Source organism: Ursus arctos, unplaced genomic scaffold (assembly GCF_023065955.2).
Source record: "Ursus arctos isolate Adak ecotype North America unplaced genomic scaffold, UrsArc2.0 scaffold_36, whole genome shotgun sequence".
In the NCBI taxonomy this organism is placed as follows: Eukaryota; Metazoa; Chordata; class Mammalia; order Carnivora; family Ursidae; genus Ursus; species Ursus arctos.
The window spans coordinates 18,972,559-18,993,120 of record NW_026623050.1 but is presented as its reverse complement, the minus strand read 5'-3'; the positions used below and the strand labels follow the sequence as shown (position 1 = coordinate 18,993,120).

At 37.7% G+C, this 20,562-nt stretch overlaps 1 protein-coding gene across 2 annotated transcripts in view; it reads right to left on the bottom strand.

Moving 5' to 3' along the window:
• UNC13C (unc-13 homolog C) overlaps nt 1-20,562 on the bottom strand; it is a 755,970-nt gene that overhangs the window by 680,753 nt on the left and 54,655 nt on the right. The window lies entirely within an intron of this gene.

Below are 20,562 nucleotides of genomic sequence, written 5' to 3'. Positions count from 1 at the left end.
ATAAGAACTGCCTTGCAGAATGGTTATGAAGATTAAATATGATAATGTACATAATACACTCCACTATCGCCCGGCACATATTGGATGCTTGTATTAGTTAGGATACAGGCTCATTTGCTATAAGAGAAGCCCCCGAACCACAGTGCCTTACATAAGATAGAGTGCATTTTCTTAAATCCAGGTGTAAGCAGTCCTAGGAAAGCAAGCTGGATGGCCAGAGGCTCTTCAATCTCATTGCTCTGCCACCAGTGAGATGATGCGCTTATGCACGTGGCCCACGACATTTCCATTCCAGCTAGTGGGGGAAAAAGAAGAAAGGAAGCTGGAAAGGAACAGCATGTACAGTACAGCTAAAATGCAGGAGTTGTGTCACTATAGAAAAGGGGAGGACGCACATCAGGGGACATTTAGCAGCCAACAATATTCAATGTATGGCAATGTTGTAAAGATAGAAATAACTGCTTGAATGAGAAGGAAAGTAGGAAAAAAATGATTGCTAGTGGGGGAGACTCGGTGAACTTAAGACATAAAATATCTCCAGTGTTTTACTGAGGGAGAAGGATTTGGACAGAACTGTATTATATAAGGATAATGAGGAACCCAAATGATTTGATCTCCGTGTAACAAGAATATGGAGGGAATTAGTTAACATATTTGGAACAAAGCTACATGAACCCCCAAATATGCTTAATGAACTGTTTTCAGGGGGAGGGGAAATAAATATGAATATTGAGATAAAAATGAGTAAGCTCACAACAGTCTTTATGGATTCGTCTTTTTATAAAGCAATGCATGACATCATGGAGGAAAATATTAATGATTTTCTTCTACTGATGAAATATCCTCACAAGAAAACAAAATCATGCGTGTTTATACCAGTGTACGAACAATTCCTTATTGGTAGCTCATGACGTTTGTGGTAACTCACCGAGACTCAACCTAGAAAGTGGAGCTGGCCACTTCATGATTGCAAAGGCTTGCCGCCCCCATGTGGTGGTCCTCTGTGACTGCAGGATCCATTGGTCATCCACGGCTCTAAAGATTTATACTTTTCAAATCCCAAACTCTGAACAAAGATCTCTACCTCTGATTCAATTTGTTGGGCTATCAGTTAGATTTCTGTCCTTATGATTATTACTGTTACTAAATCTGGGTCTCAGTAAAGTCTCTATAGGAAACCTCACTTTTTCTACATCCCTGAGTAATGGAATTGAGTCTATAACTTAGAATTTATCTTATTTCCATCCCTCCAGACTGTATGGGTCATTTTTAGCTCTTTACGGTTTGGCCAAAAGCAAAAATCAACAATCCTAACTGCCTGTGGTTTCAACAACAAAAGATATATGACTTTTTGTGGACAGGGCACTTTCCCAAACAAGAATACCTTGTACATTAGGCAGAGGGAAGGACCCTGCTGGGACAGGCTGCACAAGCTAGAAGGTCTCCTAGAAGAGCACCTTCTTCTGACCCCTGCAGCACAGTTAGGAAGACAAGCCCAGCATTCAGCCTCCAGATCCAGGAAAGATAACTCAGAGGCTTAGGTGAATCTGCACCTCCTCTCTTCATATATATATTTTTTAAGATTTTACTTACTTATTTGACAGAGAGAGAGAGAGCGGGAGAGCACGCACAAGTAGGGGGAGTGGCAGGCAGAGGGAGAAGCAGGCCCCCCACTGAGCAGGGAGCCCAAAGCTGATTTGATCCCAGGACCCTGGGGTCATGATCTGAGTAGAAGGCTGCCGCTTAACTGACTAAGCCACTCAGGCATCCCAGCCTCTCTTCATTTAAATTAGTCCTTTTGTTGCTAAGAACTGTAGACCAGCAGTCCAAATGGCCTCTGGCCACATTTTTTGTTGATCAGTGCAATCGTGAAATACAATTTTTTTCTCAATTGCTAGTGAGGTGAGAGTGCACTGAAATGTCCTCCACCCTTCCCTGCCCGCTGCAAATCCACTCAGGTCGTCAATGGAGATTTCTGGGGATTAGAGAGCAGCAAGTTGGCCATTTTCTATTCCTAGATGGATTAATGTGATAAAGGTTTACAATATAACCTTGAACAAGGAAAAAAAGACTGCATTTAGCAAAATAATGTAAGGGTTATTATTTTACAGGAAATAGGATTCAAGTCATGTTAATGGGCAGGAAGGAAATCAATCCTCACAGTGGCAAGGCATATTTATTCTTAGACAATGTAGAAAAAAACCACCACCATCCTCAGGACCAAAGCTCTCCCCCTACTCCATCCCTTCCCTCCCAACTACTCAGATCTCTCCCATCTGCAGTTTTTTTTCAGAAGAGAAAGCCACTGACTTTCAGTGGATGCCTTAAGGTTTTGGAATTAGTAAAGAAGAGTTGTAAAGTGATTTTCATTAATCCACAGAGAAGTGAGAGCATTAAGAAAGGAAGGCACATAAGAAGGGCTTATGTAATGAGAGCAATTGTATCAGAATCAAGCAATATTAATGCTTTATCTGATAAGTAAAAATTATATTTTATCGTAGTTTTAGTTTCCATTCCTATTATTACTACAGATGAGCACGTCTTCTCATGTTTATTGTTCATTTGCATGTCCTTCTGTAACTGCCCATTCATATCCTCTGATCTCCAGACTGATGTTAGATAATAGTAATGAGTAGGCATCCTTGTCTTTTTCCTAAATTTATAGAAATTCCTGTCTCTCAGTGAGTATGGTTTCTGCTGTTAACTACTGATTTAAAAAAAAAAAAACAAACTTCTAAAATTAAGCATATTTCCTTTGATTTACAAGTTACTAAAGATGTTGCTCAGAAATGGATATTAAACTTCATCAAATGGCCTTCCTAGCTAGCATCTATCATATACTCTCTCTCCTTAATCATTGATGTTGTGAATCACTTCAATATATTTCCAAACGCTGAGCCATCTTTGTATTTCTGAAACATGGCACAGTGTGTTTTAATAGTGTGCTAGACTATATTAGATGGGTATTTTTGTTTCTATGTTCACATATGCGATAAGTCTGCAAATTTATTTTTTGGGGTTATCCTCCAACATTCTTGGAACTAGTAACATATCATTTTCATAGTACGAATCACTAATTTGTATAACTTTATGTTTTGCAATAGCTTTAATATCTCAATTTTTTTATGCCTTAAAAGTTGAATTGGACTTACTGCCCAAACATTTGGATCTGATACCTATGAGGTGGGGGTGAAGAAGGGAGAGAGCTCTGATTTAAAGTTTCTAACTCTTCTTTATAGTCCCTTTAGTTACAGTTTCCAACTATTCTGGAGTCCTAATTTTTTTCAGGAAAGTTATTCATTTGGCCTGTATTTTCAAATTTGTTGTTATAAATGTGTAGTTAGTATTCATTTAAAATGGTTAAATTTCTTCATTAGCTGTGAAAATACCTCCTCATAACTGATGCTGCATATATGGGTTGTCTAGATGGTCTTTTAAAAGAAATAGTTCTGAAAAAAAAAGAAAAAAGAAATAGCTCTGAAGACATATTTTCTTTCCATTTCATTAATTTATGCTCTTACAGTCATTAATCCCTTTATCTTTATTTCTTTAGTATTGCAACTTATCTGCCTTCTGAAGTGGAATGTATAGCACATACGTTTTGAAAATTTTTTGCTTTCAAAAAATATGAAGTTTGGGGCGCCTGGGTGGCACAGCGGTTGGGCGTCTGCCTTCGGCTCAGGGCATGATCCCGGCGTTATGGGATCGAGCCCCACATCAGGCTCCTCTGCTGTGAGCCTGCTTCTTCCTCTCCCACTCCCCCTGCTTGTGTTCCCTCTCTCGCTGTCTGTCTCTATCTCTGTCTAATAAATAAATAAAAAAAATCTTTAAAAAAAAAAAAAAAAAAAAAAAAAAAAAAAAAAATATGAAGTTTTAATGTTTTATTTTTTACTGCTATTTTTTATAAACATTAATTTGCTGTGATTTAATAACATCATAACATTTACTAACATCATAACTTCAGAGTACTGAAGAAGAATAATTGAAAAGTGTTCATTAGTACCCCTGTCTACCACAGAGTTTTTTTACTTGCTCTTTAACCCAAGTTTTTAGAAGAGTTTGTTTTTAAAAATGATTTCAGGGCACCTGGGTGGCTCAGTCAGTTAAGCAACCAACTTTTGATTTTGGCTCAGGTTATGATCTCAGGGTCGTGGGATGGAACCCTGCACTGGGCTCTGTACTCATCATAGAGTCTGTTTGTCCCTCTACCCCTACCCGCTCTCTCTCTCAAATAAATAAATAAATAAATAAATAAATAAATAAATAAAATCTTCAAAAAAATTATTTCTTTGAGGTTATTTTACTGTCTTCCTTTACTTTGTTGGATTTGTTTTTACCATACTTTAGTCATTGATTTCTTGCTCTATTGCTGTAGTTTCAGGATTTCCACTTTGGGGGACTTATTGACATTTTTCTTTTGCCTTAATATGTCATCAATTTTTGTGTGTGTGACTGTTTTATAGTCCACTTACTTTTTAAGTGGGGCGAATTTTTAGCAATTTTCTATATTTATCAAAATAAAAGAAACAGGTAAATAGAAATTTAATTTTAGAAACAGATTTTCAAAGCTACATCAAGAAAAATATAGCTTGAGATTCAAAATAGATTTATGGAGGTCAAAATCTGAGCCTTCATCGTTCTTCCACCTTCCTACCTACCTCACTGTTAGAGACCTAATAGTGTCCCCCGGAATTCATAAGGTGAAGTCCCATGCGGCGCCTGGGTGGCACAGCGGTTAAGCGTCTGCCTTCGGCTCAGGGCGTGATCCCTGCGTTGTGGGATCGAGCCCCACATTAGGCTCCTCCGCTATGAGCCTGCTTCTTCCTCTCCCACTCCCCCTGCTTGTGTTCCCTCTCTCGCTGGCTGTCTCTATCTTTGTCAAATAAATAAATAAAATCTTAAAAAAAAAAAAAAAGAATTCATAAGGTGAAGTCCCAACCGTTAGTTCCTCAGAATGTACCCTATTTGGAAATAAGGCCTTTGAAGAGATGATTAAGTTAAAAATGAGCCTCTTAGAGTAGGGCCCTAATCCAATAGGACTAGTGTCCTTACAAGGAGAAGAGAACCCAAGAGTGTATGCACAAAGAAAAGGTCATGAGAGGACACAGTGAGAAGATGGTCACCTGCAAGACCAGGAGAGAGGCCTCAGGAGAACCCACACCTGCAGAAGCCTTGACCTTGGACTTTCAGCCGGCAGTATTGAAGAAAATAGTTTCTGTCCCTTAAGCCACCCATTCTGTGATATTTTATTATGCCCTAGCAAACTAACACAATTACCCACAGACCACAGTTCCCATATGCCCTTTACAGCTGAGGCCAAGTGCATTTACTATTCATCAGTCACAACTGCAACCATTGCTTTTCTTAGGGTAAAGAAGTATTTCTCAGTACTCATGTCTTTATCAAACATAAAAAAAAAAAAAGGTCCAAATTAGATCACTTTACTTGTATAACTTGTCTGTTCCCAATAGAAATTAACTCATTCCTTCGATCTACTCATTCTTTTCTCTCTGCTTGAAGTTTATCAAATTCACAGCTGAACAAATAGGTTACTAGCTGGTCCAAGGCTGTGAATTCAGGTCTCTTAACTCTTGGTTCAATGTCCTTTACCACTCACTACACTACTCATTTCAAAAACGTAAAGATTTGTCTAAAGAATTTACTTTTCTCTCCAATCCTACAAATAGAATTATATGATAAGCAAACAAGCACCCTTCGAGCTTTTTTGAAAATGAACATTTCTGAAGCCCTGAGGTCTGATACATTTTCATCTAAAAAGAATCAGGATTATTTAAAAATGTTATTTTTAATCTAGGAAGACGGTATTTTTCAGGTATATCGATACCTGCAATTCTGAAAACACCCATTTATACAGATCAATCTTCTTCTGGTGAAACACAGAATTTCTTAGCTCTGAAATATTCAAAGACGTGGACGAGGCAGAGAGAATGCTGAAAGTTTAAAACTGAAATTCACCTGCTACGGGAACTGCTTGAGGCCTGTTAGTTTAATATTCCTTTGACTAAAAGCCATTATATAATTACACAATAAGTCCTTGCTCTATAAATCAGTGGAACTTATATTAAGCAGCTTTCCTTTGAAGGGACTGAAATGAGAATGGGATTGAGAAAGAGTGAACAAGAGAAAAAGCATTTGTTGTTTTTTCCTGTTTAAAAGAACTTTTTTTTTTTTTTTTTAGATTTTATTTATTTATATGACAGAGAGACAGCCAGCAAGAGAGGGAACACAAGCAGGGGGAGAGGGAGAGGAAGAAGCAGGCTCCCAGCAGAGGAGCCCGATGTGGGACCCGATCCCAGAATGCTGGGATCACGCCCTGAGTCGAAGGCAGACGCTTAACGACTGCGCTACCCAGGCGCCCCTAAAATAACTTTTATTACCTTTTACTTTTTCCAGGTTCATTAAAGATAATGTAACTAGGTAAAAAGGAAGAAAATGTCCATCTATAATCTCACTATCCCCAGTAATAACCAGTATTGCTAATTCAATGTACATATTTCCAGTCAGTTTTATATATAATATGTATACACACACACACACACACACACACACACACACACACACATAATTTTTAACTGAAATTGTTTGAATTGGTGTTTTAGGTTGAATGTCCCTAGAAAACCTTGAGACGAGGATTTAAGTGCTAACAGTTCACTTGAGAGATAATATCAGGAAACATGGGTAGGAGAGTAGAAAAGTGAGACAGGGAGGAGAAAGCAGCCAATAGAGGGTACATTACCTAGGAAGCCATCCCTGTGGATCCCTGGAGCTGATCCCAATGAGGAACTCTAGGAGTCAGCATGGCGCACTGTTCTCTAAGTCACCTCAACAAAAGAGTGAATGACCTGGGCTGTTCATACATGAACTCCATCAGTTACTGGGTGAGTGCTCATCCAGAAGTATTATTCTTTAGCACTTCTGGCCTGCGAAGTTCATGGACAAAAAAACCTCAGGCAAACAGAAGTAGATGCTGGCAACGGCAAGGATAGCAAGCACACACTGAAATGTGTGTGAAGATACATGGCTATGGCACACACAGCATCTACAGCTCACGTGTTGTTTGGTAACCTGTTTCATTTGTTTATTATACCTTGAATTTCTTACATGCCATGAAATGGACTGAATATGATGTTAATTGTCATTTCTTTGCATATTAGGCTATCGAGTAACTATATTAATCTCTGTTGACATTTGAGGTTTCCACGTGTTTCATTATAATACGTGAATTGTGGGGCATCTAGGTGGCTCCATCAGTTGAGCACCCAACTCCTGGTTTCGGCTTGGGTCGTGATTTCATGGTCACGGGATGGCGCCCCTCCAGTAAGTCTGCTTGAGGTTTTCTCTTCCTCTTCCTGTCCCTCCCTCTGCTTACATGTACATGCTCTCTCTCTCTCAAATAAATAAATAACAAAATATTTTTAAAAATAATATATAAATTGTGATAAACATTCTTGTGTTGAAATATTTTGTGCAGCTATAGAAATATTATTCTAAATAGCTAGACTTGGAATCACTGCTCCAAAAGATATATATGCAAAATTTTATGGCTTTTGAGTTGCATCGCAAAGTAGCTCTCTAGAAAGATTATATTAATTTACACAATTACAATGTGTTTTATTTCTATTGTTTCCTGCCCAATATTGACCAAAAGGGACAGGGCTGCCCCAACGGATCACAGGAGCGATGGTGCGGTGGGTATGCTGCCAGCCTAGTGGATGTAAAGGGCAGAGCATCAAACCAGAAGATTTTCTCCTACCTGAAGATCTAATATAATTTGCCTTGCTGGATTTTTTTTTAAGATTTTTTATGTATTTATTTGACACAGAGAGAGACAGCACGAGTAGGGGGGAGCAGCAGGCAGGGGGAGAGGAAGAAGCAGGCTCCCCACTGAGCAGGCAGCCCGATTCAAGGCTTGATCCCAGGACCCTGGAATCATGACCTGAACCAAAGGCAGACACTTAACTGACTGAGCCACCCAGGTACCCCCACCTTGCTAGGTTTTAGGCTTGCTTGGGACCTGTCACCCCTTTCTTCCTTCCCATTTCTACCTTTCGGAATGGGAATACCACTGTATTTTGAAAGCACATCACTTGTTTGGTTTCACAGGTTCACAGTTAGAGAAGAATTTTGCCTCAGGATGAATCTTGAATTTCACCCATACCTGCTTTAAATGATGTTTAGATAAGACTTTGGTCTCCAGACTTCAGACTTGATGATAGAATGAGTTACAAGTATTGGGGCTGGGGTGCCTCGGTGGATCAGTCAGTTAAACATCTGCCTTCGGCTCAAGTCATGATCTCAGGGTCCTGGGATCGAGCCCCGCTTTGGGGTACCTGCTCAGTGGAGAGTCTGCTTCTCCCTGTGCCCCTCCCCCCAACTCATGTTCTCTCTTGCTCGCTCTGCTCTCTCTCTCTCTCAAATAAACAATCTTATTAAAATAAAATAATGTATTGGGGCTGTTGGGATGGAGTGAATGTATTTTTCAAGTGATAAGGACATGAATTTTAGGAGGTGGAATCTGTAGACTGAATTGAGTCCCTTCAAAATCGATATATAAAAACCCTGAGGGTGGGATCTTCATGATGGGATTAGGACCCTCAAGAAGAGACATCAAAGAGCTTTCTGTCTGTCTCTCTCCCTCTACCACATGCAGACACAACAACTACCACATGCAGACACAACAAGAAGGGAGCTATCTGCATGCCTGCAAGAGAGCTCTCACCAGAACCTGACCATGTTGGCACTCTGATCTTGTACTTCCCAGCCTCCAGAACTATGAGAAATCAGTGGTTTAGGCCACCCAGTCTATGGTATTTTGTTATGGCAACCTGAGCAGACTAATACATCTGGCTTAATTCCCGGTTTGAGATTTGATGCCCCCTAACCATGTATGGGCAGGCACAGATATACTAGGTAAGAATGAAGCTGGAAGGACAAGACAACTGAGCTGGTGGGATGTGGGGAGTTAGTGTGGGTGAACCTTGACTGATACAAAGCAGGAGACAGCACAGAGCAAGGCAGATATATTCCTCCCTTTTTAACTCTCTTCCATGGACTAATCTGAGGTGGGATTCCTCCTTACGATCTTCTGGGAAGTGCTGAATGTTAAGCAAACATGCCCACTGAGCAACCTACTGTCTCTATTCCACTCACTCTCTTCCAATCTTTCCTTGCCTCACTTCTTTTATTTCCTTTATCTTACCACACATGTGCTGTACGACACTTTAATTGCTGCCTCGGGGTCTCCTCTCTAAAGGATCAATGCTCACAAATACATTTCTTATAAAGACCCTATATTTTTATTTTTTTAAAGACTTATTTATTTACAGAGAGAACAAGAGAGTGCAGGGGGTGCGGTGGCAGAGGGGGAGAGAGTCTTAAGCAGACTCCCCACTGACCACGGAGTCCTATATGGGGCTAGATCTCATGACCCTGAGATCATAACCTGAGCGAAAACCAGGAGTCAACCATGTAACCGACTACCCCGCCCAGGCGCCCCCATATTTTTACTTTAATAGAAAAAAGTTTTTTACACTAATAGAAAAAAAAAGTCCAATGAACTTTTAGAAAACAAAACTAATATGTGCAAAACTATTGAACTGAGTCATTTTATGTTTGAGATGGCTATTCATATACTATTATCTTTTAGAAAGTTAGCAATAAAGTTTCCAATTAGTTTCCAATTATGTCCTTAAATAAAACATGGGCTGAATAATAAAATATATTTAATTGGATTCATGGCTTTTAGAAAACTATATCCAATTAGTGTGAATGACACAGTATAAACTTGATGAGAAGTCTCAAAAACATAGAGTCCTTGAGCAGATTTATCACTGACACAGATTTATTAAAAAAAAAACAAAACTGGGCTGAATGTGCAAATAAGAGGAAATGGAGAAATACATATATTATAAATAATAAAATAAGATTTAATGTGATCTTTCTTTAAAGAATGTAAAGTATCTCCATCTTGCAGTGAGTGCTCAAATGTATTGGCAATGTTAATTTTAACAAAGATAAATCTGAAGCCCTACATTATGGTTCAGAAATTCCAACAAAAACTGGATAGAAATGGTTATCATTTCAGCAGCAAAGATGAAATCTCTGGATTTTTTTTTTATTGCAAAATTCATGTGAACACTTTTGAAGACCTAACTCAGTCTTACGCTGTATTAACACGAATACTTTTGTCCAACTGCTCCAAGAGAAATAGTCAACCATGCTGTTTTGTAAGATTTTTTCAGGAAGGTCGTGACCAGCTCTAGGAGCCAACATGAATCAAAACACTTTGAAAATGGTTAATTTATTTAGGAAAATTCAGTCTAAAAGATTAAGGTCCAAAAAACATGTATGAAAAGTGAATGGTTGAAAGGAGTAAGAATATTTAACCTAGAGAAGCAAAGACTCCTAAGGGAATTGATAACTACCTCCAAACAGCTGAAGGGCTATTATTAGAAAAAAGATACAGAGTTGCAGATTTCAGGCCATTCTCAGAGAGAAATTTCCAATGATGATGTCCAACAACGGAATGAGATAACTTATATGACAATGACCTCTTCCTGACTAGAAGGGTCCAAATACAGGTTGGATGACCATTTAATTCAATCATTACTCTGCATTATGGTGGAACATGACCATTATGGTTCCCTTCACCTCTAAACTACTTGTTGGAGGATCCTCAAAACACCCTTCTTTATTTTGAAATTTTGAAAATTTCAGGTCATAAAAACAACCTTTAAAATATCATTTAAGGGGCGCCTGGGTGGTTCAGTCAGTCTGCCTTCAGCTCAGGTCATGATCTCAGGGTCCTGGGATCAAGCCCCGCATCGGGCTCCCTGCTCAGAGGGGAGTCTGCTTCTCCCTCTCCTTCTGCCACTCCCCCTGCTTGTGCTCTCTTGTGTTCTGTCAAATAAATAAAATCTTTAAAAATATATCATTTAAAACTTACCATCATGTGAATCTCACCTCAGTAAATTGTGTTTAAAAAAAAAAAAATTATAGGGGTGCCTGGGTGGCTTAGTGGGTTTAGCACCACTCTTAGTTTCAGCTCAGGTCATGATGTCAGGTTCATGAGGTCGAGCCCCACATCGCGGGGCTGCTCCCTAGCATCCCTGCTTAAGATCCTGCTTAAGATTCTCTCTCTCCCTCTCTTTCTATCCCTCCCCCACCTCCCCTCTTTGTAAAAAGAAAAAAAAATTATTAAAAGAAAACCACACATTTTCAAAGTTTAAGGCAACTATATTATACAATTGAACAAAATATGTTTTTATTTTAAATGTCACTGGAACAAGGAATAATTAATATCCAGGAAAAGAAGATGCACTGTGCTGATATAACTAGTAGAACTGAAATTTGATTTAGGTTGGGGAAAATATATCTGAATTTTTTTCTTTTTTTTATCAAAGCCGAGGCTATCATAGCTAGGATGTCAATTCCAAAGGGCAGAAGGGTAGCACAGGGATTTCTCACCCTAACGCAGCAGAGAATGATAAAGCAAGGGAGTGTGCATGGCCCAAAACATTTACAGAAGACTCAGGTCGCCAAAGCCAGAAGTGGAGTTAAAACGATTATGCAATGGAAAGACAACACAAACAGGTATCAGGAATGAGGTGTGGAGCCAAGAACCTGGCCAGGGAGGTAAAAAGAGGGTTTGGGTAACAGCTGAGAAGTATGTTCCCTTGATACCCATTTAGATAAACTTTTCTGAATATGAGGTTAGAAGTTCATAGCATTGGGGTGCCTGGGTGGCTCAGTCGTTAAGCGTCTGCCTTAGGCTCAGGGCGTGATCCCGGCGTTCTGGGATCAAGCCCCACATCAGGCTTCTCTGCTGGAAGCCTCCTTCTTCCTCTCCCACTCCCCCTGCCTGTGTTCTCTCTCTCTCTCTCTCTCTCTCTCTCTCTCTCTCTCTCTCTCGCTGGCTGTCTCTATCTCTGTGAAATAAATAAATAAAAAATCTTTTAAAAAAAAAGTTCATAGCATGAAAAATGAAAAATAAATATGAGAGAGAATTTGTTTTATAAACTGTTCCTCTCAAAGATTTCTTCTGTATGAGATTATGACCATCCTTTTTCTTTCCTTTTTAGGGGAGGAGTTGTTTATTACATCCTCTCTTTTATGAAATAATGGTAATTATAAATAATTTTGTTTTCTTTTGTTTAACAGCATCATTGGCAATAGGAAATACTAACAAACCTGAGCCAATCTTTTCATTTGTTTTCCTTTTAATTTCACCAGTCTGTGAAATTTAAAAATCTGTAAACAACCACTCAGAACATATATTTGTGTTTGCAATTTGATTTTGTGAGGAGGTCAGGGTGATATGTTAAGTCTGAACTGAAAAAAGAAAAAAAAAGTTTGAAAATAATTTATTTGGCAAATGAAATCAATAACTGTACAAATTAATTCCTTCATATCACACACCATATTAATGTTTAAATATTCATTTTTTTTAAGTAGGGTCCACACCCAGTATAGAGCCCAACACCGGGCTTGAACTGAGGACCCTGCGATCATGACCTGAGCTGAAACTAAGAGTCAGACACTTGACCGACTGAGCCATCCAAACACCCTAAATATTCAAGTTTTTAAAATAATATTAAAAGATTATAAAGACTACTTAGAGTTCCTTTGTTGTTGTTGTTTTTCTGTGCTTATTAACTGCTTTGATGAATGTATGTTAAATAGCTCTATTGTTCTATGAGTAATATATACTCATTTACAAAATACAAAGAAAAAGAAAAAAATCAAAGTTAACAGTTTTCAATATTTAAATTTAGCAGGCTTCAAATATTAAACAACATTACCAATAGGTATTTCTAAATGCATGTAAGAACTTCTTATAATATTTCAATCTTAAAATATATCTATGGCATAAAATTACAGTTTGAATCATAAACTCTGACTGAGCCTTGCTGGGTACTTATTCAAACCAATATATCAATTCTTCTGAGGATTAAAATAAATCATGAATACCAGCTCTATGCATACTTACACTTGCAGAATTTAAGAGGTAGTGCGTCAGCCATTATGCCACAGACAAGCATTATTTTTCTGAACGTGTTTGCAAATCTCATTATGAGGAAAAAAAGAGACAATGGATGAAATACAACTGTGTTGTTTTTATCGTTGAAAATTTTATCAGTCATATCAAAATACTAAAATGAAATCAAGCATAATTTAATTTAATAATATTCTTAAGTGATTCAAATCACGTATCAAAATCTTATAGTGTTTTACTTACATTGTTGTCTTTAATTTTCATTGTGTAATCATGTTATAAAAGAGTTCTGATTGATAGAATACGAGATAATATATTGCCTCATATCATTTCTATATAACCACCAATATTACAGATATACATATCAAAAAATGAAGAAATTAAACATGAAAATATGATACATAACATTCATATAAAGCATAAAAATAGCATTTATTTAAGAGCAAAGTTAGAAGCCCCAAAATAAAGTGTGTCATTTTCTTATACTAACATGTTCCAAATTAAGAAAGCAGCATGTTAAGTGTAAATCTTAATTTAGGAACTGCCTATGGGAATGAAATAAATTCTGGGTGACTAAGTTGTTTTAAAAATAACTTTGCATTCATTATTTTAAATAAGTTGAAGAAAAACTTCATGCCATGTACTTTCAGCCTGATAATGGGTCACCCCAAAAAGCTGGTTTATCACATAACATTTAAATGAAATCGTTTCATTTTTCCACGTAATTTTCCTCCTAATCCCCTGCCAAAATCTGAGGAAGAAATGGAACCTTTTCTCTGCGTACTTTTCCCCCAGCGGACTGCCAATGCCAGCAGCGGTAGGTTAATAATAGATGCTTAGTGACAGTGTATTACTGGTCTTTGGCAGCACAGGGCCCGAGGTTAACACAGAGGTCACTTAGGGTCATTCTGCTCAATAAATCTACAATACTATTTTGCTAGATCTCTCTTCCATGGAGTGGGAAAAGTTTAATGTCTTCTTTCAGATTTCTGAAAATTCCCAGGAGTTTACATCCCCAAATCTGATTCAGAGCTTCTACTCCTAATTTTAGCTCTGTTTCCATCTCATGCATGCTATTTCTGGTTCTGCCTGGTGCCAAGGCAGATGTGAACACCAACACTCTTCCTTGATTTCTGCAAAATTTACTCATTCATTTACTTTTGTATCTAGCAATCTCTACTAATGATTTGAGATATTGGAAGTATTTACGTCACAGAAACATAAACAACTTAGCATTCAATATTCGGGAACTTTCTTTCTCAAATACCTCCTCCTCCTTATTCTTTCCCTCTTCCTTCCTTCTTATCACTGCTCTTGATTTTTAAAAATCTATAACCTGGACTCCAACCTCCCACCATGCTATTGCCATTCTAACTTCCTTTTTCCCTCATCTATGTTATTTCTTGTCTTCTTTGACCCTCAAGCAAGTAAAACAGAAATAGCTCATTTTTTAATGCAGATTTGTTCAAATTCCTCTTAACAACACTGACAATAACTTTAAAAGCAACATCAAAGTAAATCATTTAGGATTCAAAGGTGTTCCTCAGTTTAAAGGCTCCCACATAAAATTCAAAATTACTTGGTCTAATAAAACTTTAAGTTGTTGCAATTCAAATATCCCCTGCTGCACGACCATAATGGGGAATAAATTCTCTGGAAATGACTCGAGGCAAGTAGCTCCTTACCAAATCCACACATCTGATGAGCTGGAGGCATAAGCTAAATCACAGCATAGAAGCAGAAATCAAGGGGCGCCTGGGTGGCACAGCGCTTAAGCGTCTGCCTTCGGCTCAGGGCGTGGTCCCGGCGTTATGGGATCGAGCCCCACATCAGGCTCCTCCACTAGGAGCCTGCTTCTTCCTCTCCCACTCCCCCTGCTTGTGTTCCCTCTCTCGCTGGCTGTCTTTATCTCTGTCAAATAAATAAATAAAATCTTAAAAAAAAAAAAAAAAAAAGAAGCAGAAATCAAGGTTTATGAGCCTGGATGTGCTTGGTATGTGTGTTCATCTGAGTCAAATATTTTTCCCTTTCCCGTATATGCTAAACCACTGGGCTGTAGGGAAAATCAGTTATTAAAAGATTGTCCTTTATTTATTTTTTCAAATTTTTATTTAAATTCTAGTTAGTTAACATATAGTATACTATTGGTTTCAGGAGTGGAATTTAGTGATTCATCACTTACATACAACACCCAGCACTCATTATAACAAGTGCCCTCCTTAATATCCATCATCCATTTAGCTCATCCCCCACCACTTCCCTCCATCAACCCTCAGTCTGTTCTCTAATCTTAACAGAATTATGGTTTGCTTTCCTCTCTCTAAAAGGTTATGAAGTGCTTTGATTGGCCCAACTTTGATTATATGTTTACCTCTTTCACTGGAGGTTCAGATTCACTCAAACCATGTAGATTAGGAAAGCAAGAGAGGTACTGAGTAGGCAAAGAAAACACATGTCTCCCTTACCACAGGGTCCATGTTTAACCTTATTATTTCATCTTTGCCATTTGTACCATTGGGTACTCCGTGTCTTTAAATCAATTTCTCTATGCCTTCCTCTAGAGAAAAATGCAGAAAATTAGCCAGTGAAATCCCTTGCCTAGTTCCTGCTCTATGATTTTTCTTTTTTTGCTAGCCAGGTTCATTTGACATCTTCCGTACTTCTTGACACAAACTGATAACTGCTGAAAAGTTAAAACCCTTCAAATCCAACTCTGCTCCAAATTCTAAGATCAATCTTGAATTTGGTCACTGGAAAATTAAGCAGTTCAAAAGTTTCAGCACGAGATCTCTTCAGCTGATTGTTCTTTTTTGACTTTGGGTTCAGGTACACCTTCCTTGGGCATTTACTTTGGTCCTAACATCATGGCACTCAAGTCCCTGTAGGCTAGGACAATGGCTCTGCCTAGGTCATTTCCAGTACTACTATTCTCAACCCTCAGTACTATAGCTGGGCCCTACACTATGAGATTGGACTTCTCTGGAGCTAGGTCGTGTCCTCACAGTCACTGAGCCTTGTTCTCCTGATAAGATGTTCTGAGATGTTCCTGACTCTCTTTCAGTCTGGATATTATGAATCATCAAGGCATAACTAAAGGCTCTTCCTAAAAGAACTTAGAATTCGTGGAAACATTATTTCTGAAAATAAATTGGATTAGGATGTAAAGAATATAAGGTACCCTTTCTATACAGTATACTCTGTACATTTACAAAAAATGCTATCCTTTAAAACTTCTTAAAGCATTTTAAAGCAAATAACTATCAACATATTAACATACGAATATGCCTGGCTTTGTGAGCAACCTAAAATACTATCTCATTTAATCTCCACACAATTCTATAAGGTAAATACTAAAACTCTCTTTTTATAAATGTGTAAATTCAGGAATTCTCTCAGATTCAAAGATTGCTGTGTTATATTTAAATGTGCTGACTTTTAACTCATTCCTGAAATCTTTCATTTATTCTCTTGACTCTGAGACTCTACACTTTGTCTTCATTTTCATTCTCCTTTATGGCCTCTTCTTTCTCCATATATGGGTAACATTGACATCAGGTTTCCTCTTCTCGCCCATTGGTCTCTCCATGAACAATATCACTAGTCTCATTGTTTCATTACTTATTGTAAAAAAAAAAAAAAAAAAAAAATCAGTAAAATACAAACACAGCAAAAAAAAAAAAAAAAGAAAAGAAAAGGAAAAGTTATATTTACCAAATAACTGACCTAATTCATTTCTCTAAAATAGAAATATTAAAATAGCAAAAATAAAAAAAAAATTCAACTGAGAAACATCTAAAGGGATAGGACTCAAAGTTAGAGATGGCTGATCTCTGACCATTCTAGTTATGTGCAAAATTCTAGGTATTTAGCAAAATTTTAAATTAAAAATAACCTGTATATATGAATGAGTAGATTGATGATTCTGGTATTCAGAATTTCTTCAGTTTCAAGTAAGAGAAACCCAACTCACATTGGCTTAAGCAATAAGTCACTTCATTTAATTTTTGAAAAGTTAAAGAGTAGATGTTACTGGGTTTAAGTGGTCAAAATGTGCCATCTTCTCTCAGCTGTTTTTCTATGTCAACTTCATTTTTAGACTGAATATCCCCAACTGGTAACAGAGATGTCTGTTAACTCAGGCTTATATCCTACCAGCTAAGCGACTATGCCTGAAACAGAGCATAGTTCTCTTGATAAACAGAAGTTTCAAGAAGGATTCCTAATGGCTTGACTTCTGTCATGAGTCTATCTTGAACCACTTACTATGACCAAGTAGATACAGTACTGTAATTGGCCAGTTCTGAGTCGCAATCTCATCAAGGGCTGAGGAAATTGTCAGCCTCATCCGAACATCATGGACTGAGAATAGCAGAGAACAGTTTTCCCAACGGTAAATAGGGGTGCTGTGCTGTCAGAAAATTCACCTATGATGATACTTTATACCTGGAAAGTGGTTTTTTATCTTCTCAACAACAGAAATTATTCACACTTTATAAATGAACAAAACAAAATTCAGGGGGATTAAATTAAAAGTCACATAGTAAAAAGTAATATTGGACTTTAATTTCTATTTCCCACTCTAAAGTCAATATTCTTTCTGGTGTGCAATGATTCCAATTCTCCTACAAATGAGACTACATTTTCCAGAGAGTAAAAGAAAAACACCTTACTGAAAGCTTAAATTTATGCAAACACAAGTATATGATTTGATGTTCTCATTTATGTTCATTCAGAGTATTAGAATGGACATCAAAATAAAAAGAGGTATTACAATAGTGACTGAGTCCACATCTTAATGGACATTTCTCTACCCTTACCCTGGCTTTAACATATATAAAAAATTTCCCCAAATGGTCCAGAAATTCTTCCTACATAGCACAAGCCGAAGTCTACAGGTAAGAAACAGCAACCCTCTATGCAAAGCTTGATGTCATAACATCACCATGGCAACAATATCCCTGAAGACAAGAGATGCAAATTTTGCCCTGAAAATTAGTCAGCTGCAGTGACAATCTTATTTACTGTCTCTGGCAAGTGGTACAAATCTACATAAGACCTGTGACAATCTTCCAGTGCTCATTCCTATTAAATAAGACCACAGATCTTATTAAGAAAATAATTTTCCCCAAACCAAAATCACAAACCTATTCCTAGGGCATCTTGTGGAAAGTACCCATTTATCACATGTACTATAAACTTTTTTAAATTGAATACAGTAGGTAATCTTTCCACATATTGGTTCTCAGCTATCTTATTTTTTGACCTGACTTTTTAAATGTCTATTAGTTGCCTCCAGATTTACGCATAATAAAAATATCTTGAGAAACAGGATGTGAAATAAGTGCAGAATAAGAAAATCCACCCACAACATATTTTAAAGAAAGAAAAATGTGTATTTTTCAGCCTAACCATGGTTGGAGCTCTCAAGACCCAGTTGAAAAGAACAGGAGCTCACTTCATTGAGAGATGGTGGGGGTGGGGAGGCTGTAGTGGAAAAAGCAAACACTGTAGTGGAAAAAGCAGATGCTGGAGTGAAATAAACTAGTATTTAAACCCTAGTTCTGCTGACGGATAGATGTAAAATGATCAAGTCTCTTAATAAGCGTTTAATCTCAGTTTCTTTATATAGAACAGGGATTGGAAATACCCCAATTTTCCAAGATTCTTGAGAACATTAGAGATAATATATATGAATTACTTGGCATGCATTAGGTGGTCAAAAACAAAAAAGCAAAGGAAAGCAAACCATCACTGTTTAAGAGACCATCTGTACTTTGTTTTCACCAACACCTGAGCTCCTGGACTTCTTGCACACTTCTGATGTCTTGAGCCTGGACTGACCCCCTGAATTTGACACTTAAGATTATCGCACTGGAATACTGGCATCTAGAAATATGTCTCCTACTCTACTCTGCTCACAGATTATGGATCCTCCTCATTCAAATCTGTTCCTCTTTGCCCACCCATCCCAGCCTTGAGGGCTCACACTGACACTTCCTCGATGCCTTGATTCGTAGCCAAAATGGGACCCATAAAGCTGATGGAAGAATCACACAAGTGCTGTAAGACCGGGACATCAGGGCAGAATGAGGTTATGTTAACCATTTGCTGCTCGTGACCATTTTGAACCCTGTCCTCAGGGTTCACCTCTGGTGCCTAGTACCTTGGGTTGTGGTTGTTAAGCCTCACAGGTTTCTACACCAGGCTTTCTTTTCTCCATGCTCCTTCCCAGTACGACTCTAGATCTAGAGTTCACTTGGCTGGAAACAGATCTCACTTTATGGCTTTCCATAGAATACTGATAAACTCCTTCGCACAAGCTATCAATAAACTACTTAGTTTAGCACACCATCTTTCTTTGGTGGAATTGAAATTCTAATGAGAGAATTCTCTGAAATTTAGAATAAGGGGAAAAGTTCTCAGGCATAGAGTTGGTATCATTATAGCTAAAATATTGAACATGCATTCTTATTCCTCTGAGTATAATTTCATTATGCAAAACAATTCTGTATGCCTAATAATAAAAATAATAATATCGATCACTGGTTTTTATATAGTGTTGAGGGAGTGGGATATTAGCAGAGACACCAATTGTGGAGTTGAACAAGCTGATCTTTCATCCTTTAAAAGCTCACATGGTTGCAAGTAACAAATCACAGGAAGTACTTTCAATTTTCATAAACCTAAAGATATGAGTCTTAATGGATGGGAGGAAACAGTAAAAGGGCAGAAATAAAATACCTGCTAGCAATAACATTTTAGAATGAGAAGCTGCTGATTAGAATTAAGTGTTCTAAAGTTCTCATATGGAGTTATTAATATTAGACATTATTAAACTATATATGGGTATCAAAATTCAACTAGCAACCTTTAAAAAAACAAAATAAAACAGACATAATACATATAACTTCCAAACAAGAAGAGCAAAAAATATATCAGTTCAATGAAGGCAAGATAGGAGTGGGGGGAGTGAGGGGGAAAAAAAAAGAACAAATAGGAATCACCATAAGCACCATGTAAGATATTAGAAATAAGCCCAAATACCCACAATAATCTTAATAAATGTAAATGAGCCAAAATAACAGGTTCAAAACAGAGACTGTCACAGTATATAAAATTCACAAGCTGTTTATGGGAGTCAAAGCTAAAACATAAAGACACTGAAAGGGTGAGAAAAAAAAGGATAAAAGCTGGGGAAGCTATATTTTGTCAGTCAAAACCATCTTTTTTAAAGATTTCATTTATTTATCTGAGAGAGAGAGAGAACATAAGTGGGGGTGGAGGGGCAGAGGGAGAGGGAGAAGCGGACTCCCAGCTGAGCAGGGAGCCTGATACAGGATTCAATCCCAGGATCCTGGGATCATGACCTGAGCTAAAGGCAGATGCTTAACTGACCGAGCCACCCAGGCACGCCCACACAAAACCATCTTTAGGAACAAAAGCATGCAGTAAATATCACTAGTAATGATTTAAAAAAACCAAAACCCACATTTCTTTAAAACCCAGAATGATACAAGTATACTAGCAAATTTGTTGGCTTGAAAAGT